The sequence below is a fragment of the Macaca mulatta genome, chromosome 18 (genome assembly GCF_049350105.2).
Source record: "Macaca mulatta isolate MMU2019108-1 chromosome 18, T2T-MMU8v2.0, whole genome shotgun sequence".
NCBI classification, from domain to species: domain Eukaryota; kingdom Metazoa; phylum Chordata; class Mammalia; order Primates; family Cercopithecidae; genus Macaca; species Macaca mulatta.
In genome coordinates this window covers 19,729,116-19,741,368 of record NC_133423.1, presented here as the reverse complement: position 1 = coordinate 19,741,368, position 12,253 = coordinate 19,729,116, and positions in this window count along the sequence as shown.

Genomic DNA, 12,253 nt, shown 5'->3' with positions numbered 1-12,253 from the left:
AGTCAAGAACTGAAGTTTGAGAACCTCTGCCTAGATTTCAGAGGACGTATGGAAACACTTACATGTCCAGGCACATGTTTGCTGCAGGGGCGGGGCACTCATGGAGAACCTCTGCTAGGGCAGCACAGAAGGGAAATGTGGTGTTTGAGCCCCCAAACAGAGTCCCCAGTGGGACACTGCCTAGTGGAGTTGTGAGAAGAGGGCCACCATCCTCCAGATCCCAGAATGGTAGGTCCACCTACAGCTTGCACTATGCACCTAGAAAAGCCACAGACACTCAACATCAGCACAGGAAAGCAGCCAGGAGGGAGGCTGTACCTGCAAAGCCACGGGGGCAAAGCTGCCCAACACCATGAGAACCCACCTCTTGCATCACTGTGACCTGGATGTGAGACATGGAGTCAAAGGAGATCATTTTGGAGCTTTAAGATTTGACTGCCTCACTGGATTTCGCACTTGCATGGGGCCTGTAGCCCTTTGTTTTGACCAATATCTCTCATTTGGAACAGCTGTATTTACCCAACGCCTGAAACCCTGTTGTATCTAGGAAGTAACCAACTTGCTTTTGATTTTACAGGCTCATAGGCAGAAGGGACTTGTTTTGTCTCAGATGAGACTTTGGGCTGTGGAATTTTAAGTTAATGCTGAAATTAGTTAAGACTTTGAGGGACTGCTGGGGAGGGAGGCATGACTGGTTTTGAAATGTGACGACATGAGATTTGGGAGGGGCTGGGGTGGAATGATATGGTTTGGCTGTGTCCCCACCCAAATCTTATCCTGAATTGTAGCTCCCCAGATTCCCAAGTGTCATGGGAGGGACCTGGTGGGAGGTAATTGAATCATGGGGGCAGGTCTTTCCCATGCTGTTCTTGTGATAGTGAATAAGTCTCACGAGATCTGATGGTTTTATAAAGGGGAGTTCCCCTACACATGCTCTCTCTTGCCTACCATCATGTAAAATGTGACTTTTTTTCTCATTGCCTTCTGCCACGATTGTGAGGCCTCCCCAGCCATGGGGAACTGTGAGTCAATTAAGCCTCTTCCCTTTATATATTACCCCGTCTCAAGTATATCCTTATTAGCAACTTGAATACACACTATCAAGTAGGCTTTATTCCTGGGATGCAAGTTTGGTTCAACATATGAAGATCAAAAAATGTGATTCATCACATAAACAGAACTAAAAACAAAAACTACATGAGCATTTCAATAGATGCAGAAAAGGCTTTTCACAAGGTTCAACATCCCTTTCGTCCCTTTGTGTTAAAAACCCTCAATGAACTAGACATCAAAGGAACACACCTCATAATAACAACAGCCAATAATGGCAACCACAGCAACATCATACTAAATGGGCAAAAGCTGGAAACATTCCTCTTGAGAACTGGAACAAGACAAAGATGTCTACTCTCACCATGAATATTCAACATAGTACTGTAATTTCTAGCCAGAGCAATCAGGCCAGAGAAAGAAATACAAGACATCCAAATAGAAACAGAAGAAGTTAAAGTGCCTCTTGGCAGACAATATGATTCTATACCTAGAAAACCCCACAGTCTCTGCCCAAAGGCTTGTAGAATGGATAAACAACTTCAGTAAAGTTTCAAAATCAAATGCAAACAAATCGGCAGCATTTCTATACACCAATAACGTCCAAGTTGAGAGCCAAGTCAGGAATACAATCCTATTCACAACCACCCCCCTAAAGAATAAAATACCTACAATTATAGCTAACCGGGATGATGAAAGAGCTCTACCAGAAGAATTATAAAACATTGCTGAAATAAATCAGAGACAACACAAACAAATGGAAACACATTCCACGCCCATGGATAGGAAGAATGAATATTGTTAGAATAGCCATACTGCCCAAAGCAATTCACAAATTCGATGCTATTCCTATCAAACTACCAATGTAATGTTTTCATAGAATTTATACAAAACTATTCTAAAATTCATAGGGAACTGAAAAGAGCCCAAATAGCCAAAGCAATCCTAAGCAAAAGGAACAAAGCTGAATGCATCGGATTACCTGACTTCAAAGTATACTGTAAGGCTGCAATAACCAAAAAAGTATGACATTGGCACAAAAACAGACACATAGACCAAAGTAACAGGTCAGATAACCCAGAAGGAAAGCCACACACCTACAAGTATCTGATGTTTGGCAATGCTGACAGAAACAAGCAATGGGGAAAGGACTCCTTATTAAGTAAATGATGCTGGGATAGCTGGCTAGCCATACACAGAAGATTGAAACTAGACCTCTTTGTTTCATCATATACAGAAATCTAGTTAAAATGGGTTAAAGACTTAAATGTAAGACCTAGAATTATAAAAACCATTGAAAAAACCTAGGAAATACCATTCTGGACACAGGTCTTCGCAAAGATTTCATGATGAAATCTCCAATATCAACTGCAACGAAAACAAAAATAGACAAGTGGGACCTAATTAAACTAAAGAGCTTCTGCACAGAAAAATAAACATAAAATAAACTTTTCTGCACAGAAAAGTAAACATAAAACCTACACAGTGGGAGAAAATACTTGCAAACTATGCGTCTGATAAAGGTCTGATATCAAAAATCTATAAGGAGCTTAAGCAAATCAACAAGCAATAAACAAGGAACCCCATTAAAAACAGGCAAAGGACACAAACAGATTTTTCTCGAAAGAAAACATAAACATGGTCAACGAGCTATGAAAAATACTCAACATCATTAATCATTAGAGACATACAAATGAAAACCGCAATGAGATATCATCTCCCACCAGTCAGAATGGCTGTTACTGAAAAGGCAAAACATAACAGTTGCTGGCAAGGCTGTGGAGAAAAAGGAATGATTATTTACTTCTGGTAATGTAAATGAGTTCAGCCACTGTGGAAAGTAGTTTAGAGATATATCAAAGAACTTAAAACAGAACGACATTTGACCTTACAATCCCATTACTTGGTATATGCTGAAAGGAATATAAATTTTCCACCAAAAAGACACATGCACCCATATATTTATCACAGCATTATTCACAATAAGGAAGACATAGTATCAACCTAGATGTCCATCAATGGTGGACTGCTTAAAGAAAATCTGGTATATATACACCATGGAATGCTATATAGTCATAAAAGAGAACAAAATCATGTCCTTTGGAGCAACATGGATGTAGCTGGAGGCCATAATACTACGTGAATTAACACAGGAACAGAAAACCAAGTATCACATAAGTGGGAGCTAAATATTGAGTATATGTGGACACAAAGAACGGAACAATAGCCACTGGGGCCTACTTGAGGAAAGAGGATGAGAGAAAGGTGAGAGCTGAAAAACTTCCTCTCAGGTACTATACTTACTACCTGAGTGACTAAATCATTTGTACAAGAAACCCCAATGACACACAATTTACTCATGCAACAAACCTGAATGTGTATCCCCTGAATCTAAAGTAAGAGCTGAAATAAAAAGAAAAAGAAGACATTCTGAGATAATGACTACATATCAAACTTGGGTTCACTTTTATACAAGTCTGTACTCACTTGGGCTCACTTTTATACAAGCCAACAGTGAACAAGGCAGAAGAAGACAAGACCCTATTGCTATAATCAATACTACGGGGCAATTTATTGAAAAATATTTGGTATTGAGTAGATCAAATAATTTGGTGGGTGGATTGTTTGAGGTTTTTCCATTTTTTTTTAACAAGTTGTGATGATTTTTGTGAAAACACAAGTCAATCATTATTTCACTAAGTTAATTCTACTCAGCTATCTATTTTTAAATGTTACTTTGGATAAAATCAGGCTTAGTCTGTAGATCAATTGGCTTATATGGATCTTTTCAATGGGTTTGGCTTGATAATACAGAGTTGTCTATTAACTTATACTATTTTCAGGTCAACAAATAAATTCTGAGATGCCTATACCAGAATGAAAATTGGCACAGCTTGGCTTTGAAGACAAAAATAAGAATCTTCTAGAGCTCTTGACTGGTAACATTCAGCTTATTAACCTAAACCTTTTCCTAATATTCCTCTTAAAAGTGTGAGTTTCACCCTAGAGAAGGAAGTTATATTTATATTGAACATGGGAGAAAATTCTTATATAAATTCTTGGCTGAACTAGGTCCACAGAAAAGAAAAACATCTCAGGTATAAAAATAAAGTGTGGTGGTAGAAGTACACTGTGTACCGTAATAGCTATTTCACACTTCCAGAAAGTTGATTCCAGCATGGTTTCTAATTACAAGAGAGAGACATAAGCTAATTAGTTATTGAGTCCCTATGTTCTTCTTTAGGGAAAGCCATTGATCTTTACCCTCAGAAATTTATTTTTACACAGTCACATGTGCAAACTAGTGGCTGACAGACTACCTGTGTGGGGTGCTCTTTTCAGCGTTGGTCTTTGAAATGAAAATAATCCTACTTTTACTTACAGGGAGTTTTCAGTTTTCCAAATAGTTTAGAATATACAAGGACTCACCAAGTGAACCATATTTAATTACCCATAGCTGATTACCTATGTAGCCCTTAAAGGAAATTAATATTAAGGCTTCAAAGCCATATGGGATGTCTTTTAACTATGCCCTTTAAATCTTGGTAGCAAGAGTCCTGTGGCTTGAATTATGTGCATTATTACCTTCAAAATGTTGATATGATTAAAAAAAAAAAACAGATAAGAAGGTTTAAGAAGAAATATATTGGCCACAATAAGCTTGATAGGAGATTACATGTGTTTCAAAATTAAAGGTGCTTTAGTTCGAGTACAGCTAATTTAGGACCTTGTGTGCTTCTAGTCCAAGGGTGTGCTCAGTATGTTAAAAACAAGATAGATTATACATTCTACAATTTACAATTAAATAAAATGAAATATTTACACAGAATATTTTAATGCATATAGGTTTTTAATCCTTTATTTCATTACATTACTAGAATTTCTGACTCATAAAACATATAGTAAGCGTTCACTGGGGCATCTGTGGAAGTAGGGTTATATTTGGGATCTGACTAATATACCTAATGACCAAGGCTGGATTGCACATGAATCCAATTCCTTACCCTGGTTTTTGGCAGTGAGAAAAGGCAGGGAGACAAATCCCCCTAAACCACAGCTTGCCAAGCCTCCTCTTCCTAGTGTCTTGCCCTTGCTGCCTGCTGATCTTTCTGTGGATGAGGGCAACTTCTCCCAGGAGGAGGAAACCCAGGATATTCTGCCATATCAGCTGCATGAGATTTCAAGAGTGTCATTCACTAGAAAGACATTTCACACTCAGGCCAGCAATTGTGCCATCTTTGCTACTCCCATAGAAGGCTCTACTTATTTGTGTTATAGCCCAGATTTGACTTTTCAATGTTTTTATTAGGGAAGTATATTAAAGAGAAGGAGTCTTGGTCTCTCAAATATGCTTTTGACTGGTATTGACTCTCCTCCCTATTTGGCACTTTTTATTTAGCTGAGTGGTCTTAAATGGTAAACCAAAGGTCTTCCTGTTCCCCTTACAGCACGAGATGGACATTGTGCCATAAAAGCCTTTTCAGCATTGTGCAAGCTTATCCCTGACATTCCTGGGACCAAAAAGATGGACAGTTCAGTCCCATAAATCTTCAAAAAACTTTAATAAAAATTTTAATCTGCTTCTCAGGCTTTCCCTAGTCTTTCAGATCTCCAAACCAAATTTCCTTTGATTATTCCTACCTCAGTTTTTAATCAGATGGGCTTTATTAAACAAGGTCATAGTATGACAGAGGTAACATCATAATCTGAAAGATACAAATCATCTCCATAAAACATCCCAAATATATCCCATCTGAGGATACCACAAATTCTTCCCCTTCTTCTAGTTACTCTCTTGTTCTCACATAGAAATTAACTAATATAATAATTAAGTGTCAGAAATGGGCAAAAGCATCTAACATGTAACACTTTCTTAGCCAATTCTTTTCTTTCCAACTTTTATTTTAGGTTCAGGGGTATGTGCAGGTTTGTTACATGGGTAACTTGTGTGTCCCAAGGGTTTGGTGTACAGATTATTTCACCACCCAGGTACTAAGCACAGCACTTAATAGGTAGTTTTTCGAGTTTCATCCTCCTCCCACCTTCCACCCTCAAGTGGTCAGTCCCTGGTGGCTAGTTTTCATTCTTTGCATCCATGTGTTTACTGAGTAGTATTTAGATCCCACCTGTAAGTAAGAACATGTGGTATTATTTGGTTTTCTGTTTCTGCATTAATTCACTTAGGATGATGGCCTCCAGCTGCATCCACGTTGCTGCGAAGAATATGATTTTATTCATTTTATGGCTGCATAGTATTCCATGGTTCATACCCAAATATTGATCTTTCTCCTACTCGAAGTCTGCTGCAGCCGTATCTTTCCCCACTAGGTAGATGATTATTCCTTCCTGTTAGTTGTTCACACCAAACTCCCCTTATTCCAGTCTTTCACAATGCACATCAATTCGTCCTATTACTTTGCCTTTGATACACCAAATTCCAGCCACTGCTCCTCATCCCCACTGCTACCACACTAGACAGAGGCTTCTACCTTGCTTCCTGTTGTCCACACACAAACTCAAGAATTACCCATTTAAAATACATCAAATCTCTGATAAGCAACTCCCCATTCCCTCCCTCCCAACTCTCCCATCCCTGGCCTCTAGTCACCACCATTCTACTCTCTACTTCATTAAGTTCAACTTTACTAGATTCCAGAGAGAAGTGAGATCATGCAGTATTTGTCTCTTTGAGCCTGGCTTAACATATTTCATTTAGCATTGTATCCTCCAGATTCATCCATTCATCCATGGTATGGCAAAAAGTAGGATGTCCCCTTTTTAAAGGCTGGATGGAGAGTCCGGGTCTCTTCTTGAACAACTGCAGCTGGGATGACTGAAGCCTTGAATATTTCCATGAATACGTATATTCAGGGAAATGCTCTTGCTCTCTGTCTCTCTGTCTCTCTCAATCTGTCTCTCTCTCTGTCTATATATATATATATTTTTTTATATATACACACACACATATACACGTATAGCATTTACATATATATACACACACAGCATTTATATATATACTATATATAATAATTATATATAAATATATATACTATATATAATAACTATATATAATAATTATATGTATATATAATTGTCTTTATCATTCATACTACTGATGGACACATAGGTTGTTTCCACATCTTGGCTATTGTGAATAATGCTGCAATGAATACAGGAGTTCAAGTATCTTTTCAGCATATTGCTTTAAGTTCCTCTGGATATATACCTAGTACCGAAATTATTGGGTCATATGGTAGTTCTGTATTTAGTTATTTGAGGAAGTTGCTAATCAAAGGGTACAAAGTTTCAGATAAACAAGAAGACTAGATTTTTTAAGATTTAATGCATACCAGAGTGACTATAGTCAATAATAAGGTATTATATACTTCAAAATAACTAAGAGGGCAAATTTCAAATGGCTCACCATAAAAAATAAGTAAGCCAGATGATAGATATGGCTAATAATCTTGATTTAATGACGTGACATTTTACACGTGTCAAAATATCACATTGAACTCTTTAAATGTATACAAAAATAAATAAAACGTCAAATCATGTCATCCCTTCACTCAGATTTCTCATATATCTCCCTGTTTTATTAAAGTAAAATTCAAAAATCCCTATGGTTGCTTAAAATATTCCTCAATACCCTCCAGACCTCATTTCCCAGTACTCTTTCCCATCACCCCGGTCCTGCCACAATGGCCTCTTGTGTTCCTCTAACACCCTACATACCTCTGTCTGGAAGGCTCGCCCCAAGCAAAACCCTTCCCAGAAGGCTCACTCTGTCCCTCCTTCCAATCACTGTTTGAATGTCAGTTTCTACATGAAGCCTCCCATAATGCTCTATTCAATACTGCAACCTGCCTCCAGATCTTCATCCTGGTGTCCTAATCCTCTGTATGCCATTCCGTTTTTCCACAGTACATACTTTCTTTTGCTATACTTATTGTATGTTGTTTGTCACATCCCACTGGAACCTAAGCTTCAGAGTACAAGAAGCTCGACTGTAAGCACATAGAACAATGTCTGATGCTGGCTGGGCATGGTGGCTCACGCCTGTAATCCCAGCACTTTGGGAGGCTGAGGCTGGCGGATCACCTGTGGTCGGGAGTTAAAGACCAGCACCCCATCTCTACTAAAAATACAAAATTAGCCGGGTGTGGTGGCAGGTGCCTGTAATCCCAGCTACTCGGGAGGCTAAGGCAGGAGAATCATTTAAACCTGGGAGGCAGAGTTTGTGGTGAGCCGAGATCATGCCATTGCACTCCAGTCTGCGCAACAAGAGTGAAACTCCGTCTCAAAAACAACAATAACAACGACAAAATAAAAAATAAAAAAAAATGCCTGACACAGTGTAGGCATCCTCCAAATACCGGTTGAAAATATTTTCTTATTACATGGCTCAGTCCCAGCTTGACGAGGGTCTGACCCCATTCCTGGATGGAGTCTGGGTCTCTTCCTGAACAGAAGCTGGGATGACTGAAGCCTTGAACACTTCCATTTGAAGTTATGATGGACTTCTCCAAATTGAACACAATCTGTTCAGAGTTCCTGGGAGCTGTCAAAATACATATAAATAACACTCAAAATTTGGAAACACAGGCAAATCTCAGAACCACTAAACACGATCAGTTTAGCAGCCTGTAATTTGAGCATGGCTTTATTATCTTAAAGTCTAGACCAACATATCTCACATTTCTGTTTGAGGTCAATGAGAGATGATAGTCACATATGCAGAATGCTTCTATTTGTATGCATGAGATTATGCACAGTTTCTTACCTAGTATACTACTCCAATAAGTCTTTTCCTTTATTCTTGGAATTCAATGTGGAACTGAGAGAAGTCTCTGTTCCAGACTCTTCTCTCTCCCATGAGCAGATTAATCCACATTTATAATGTGTGAGCCCCTAAATTCCAGGTCCTTATATTCTCTATGATCTCAATCCTTAGCTTTTTCAGTATTTATCTACCAAAATGCCAAGTCAGATCGGTTCTGCCATTCCGTAACTATAATGCTCAGAAATATTTTCAGCTTGTAATTTCCAATTACTAAAGAAGATCCTCTGTTTATTTCCAGATTTGAGAAGAATCCACCTCCATGGGTTTCAGAACTTGCTGTTCTACTCTTGCTTCCTTCTAAGTCCATTTCCTAAGGGGTCATGAGAAAACTGCGATGTCAGGATTCTCACTTAGACTCTGCTTTCCTCCGCTGTGAAATTCACTGGGCTGCGAGCAACCCTTCCAATTTTGATAATAGCATAAACATGCCTGGATGAACCTCCTTTCCAACCACATCAGAATGTGACCCTCATTTCTCTGTCGTGGTCCTCTCAAATGTTTCCCTGTCTTTTCATCTGGGCTTTGTCAACTTCAAACCACTCAAGTCAGAGTAGGGAGAGCCCTATTTTCTGAATTTGTAAGTCTCCTGCCTCTCTGCTTGCAGTTTCCCAGTTTCTGTACTGACTTCAATAATAATTTTTTATTGATTGTGTTTTTCCCTCATTCCCAGAGTTCTCCTTTCAAAATCCAAACAGCAATTCTCTGTTCACATGTAAGTAATCAGGCTCAGTAGTCAAGAAAGCTTACAGAGTTTCCTTTGGCTCTATTTAACTGGTTTTTTGTTTGTTTTTGTTGTTATTGTTATTGTTGTTGTGGTGGTTGTCATTTTTCAGCATCAAGAAATTCCAAACATTGGTTGTCTTAAAGTCCATTTTGGACTATGAGTTGTAACAAATAAATTAACAATAAATAAGTGAGGAAAATCCCCTTTATAACAAAAGCTCCCTATGATTGACATTCTGGATTTCCAAATTTGGCTTCTCATAATAAATGCTGAAAAACATGCCTGCCCCACACCCCTGGCTAAAGGTCAGCAAAACAGAAAAGATAATCCAACATAGTAAAGACCATGCTAGTCAGGAAGTCCAAATACATGCACAATGGAACTTTGCTCATTTTGATGTGAGACCTTTCTGGCCTTTCAATATTTTAACTTGCCATCCTTCCCAAGACTGGATTCTTTCTCACTGCCTGTGGAATGTTACCCAGCAGATATACAGGTGCTCCTTCAGAGTCTGTTCTGGCTCGGAAAATGGATTCCCATCCCTGCCAACTTGAGTGTCTTTTCAGCACAAGAGCCATGTTCCCTGCATGTAGAACATTAAATATGAAAGTATAGCTGTTCCTGTAGTGTGAAATTCCTAAGAGATTCTGCTTCCCAAATTCTAGTCCTTTGTGCCTGTCTTCACCGTACTCTACAAATTATGGCAGACATTAGAATCCCCGACTCTCCTATTAACTAACTCTTCTACAAATAATCCTCATGGGGGCTGTGCAGAGGGCACACAGGCACAATGACCCTGTGCATTGCCACTTGTGTCTTGGACCCCCAACACCAATGTGCTTAGCAAGCTGAACTGGACTGTGAGTGGACCACAAGAATTTCTTGATGCATCAAGTTGAAAGCCTAGAAGGGAAATAGGCCAAGTAATCACTTCAACTTTCTCCCCCTAGATCTCATGGGCATAGCTAGCCTTCTGGATCCAATTATTCTGACAATGAGAGAGATATGCCAGTGTAGAGCCAAAATTATAATAAATGAATCAAATTAGGTAGTTATTTGGAGCCTCATCCATGAAAGCGTAAAGCTAGATTTCAGATCCAGAGTAAGATAACTACAAACATCCTCGATAACACAGATTGTCATCCACAAACATGTTTTTACTCCACTCCTCAAGTGGAGTTTATGTTAATTATGCAATAAATATGCACTCTTACTGCGAATTGAGGGTTGAAATGGCTTTGAGACCTTACCAAATAAAATAGGTCAAATAAAAACATTCTGTATACTACGTAAAATATAAAATGTGTAATATGGGAAACACAATTTAAAAATTAAACTTTCACTTTTGTGAAAATTGTTATCTAACTAAGATTCAGCCCAACTGAACCCTGTTTTCGTTTGGAATTCCATGTTGCTTCAATTAGCAGAAAACCCAGCTAACGCTTGCTTACAGATAAATAATTTTATTGGTCTCACACAGCAAAAAGTGCAAGAGCAGGAGGCCCAGCATTGCACAGCTCTTCTAGAATGTTCTACCATCACATGCTCATTCCTCTTTTTGCTTAGCTGCCATCATCAGTGCCTGGCCTTCACCCCTAGGGACAGAGGGCTAATGTATTCCTTGGCATAGTATCTATGTTCCATGGGGATGGGGGAGACAGGTAAAGGTCTGTGGATAGAGAGGAATGCCAACAGGGTCTGTTCCTTTTAAAAAATTTAACTTAAGCATCACTCAGCAGCCTCTGCTTACATCTCCCTGGTCAGAACTGGGTCAACTAACTGCTCTGGACTGGAGGAAAATGAAGAGTTAACTGTTTAGCTTTCTTGTCATTAGCAGAGGAAGGCATGAAGTACAGGGTTTATGAATAGCCTTAGCCGAACTGCAAACTCCAATCAACCACTTAGAGCTCAGATATTGACTGGTGAAGCATAAGTATCTCTCTCTCTCTCTCTCTCTCTCTCACACACACACACACACACACACACACACACACACACACACACACAGTTTTTCTATTTGTAACGATCATCAGAATCCAGTGACCAACGTTTACTAGTAGAGTATAAAAAGTCAGTTACCACTGGCTGTTAAATGATAAAGTGAGTCTATGAGAAAGAGACAACATGATAGAAGCAGAAAATTCCAATCACCTCGCACACAAAAAACGAAAACTTTGAAAGAATGCACTTGCATTCCTTGTATCTAGAGGCTGACTATGTCTAATACCTCTGCTGATACCTGTGGTATGGAAAAGAGAATTCCCAAACTGTGGGGTTCAATGGTGCCAGTAATCTTCCAAAAAGTAAACTTGGGAACCACTATAGGGTTGCCACCTGTTGATTTTGCCAAGGTAGGGCATACTACCTACTATCACCATAATCACATAAAGGAAAGGTCAATTTGACTGACACTGTGTTGTTCTTATTTTTTCCTATTTCTCACAGTACTGGAAATAAATGTGTAAATGACTGGCCTGGGATCTAAGTATTTTAAGTTTCTCTCCCACATTCTGCCTTCTTTCTCATACATACCAAACTGGTGCCCACTAGTTTTTTGAAGGTCAGAGGTTTCACCTACATTGTAGGTTCTTATAAAAGACAAGCATCCCAAGGGTTTCAAGAAAGAAAAACAATAT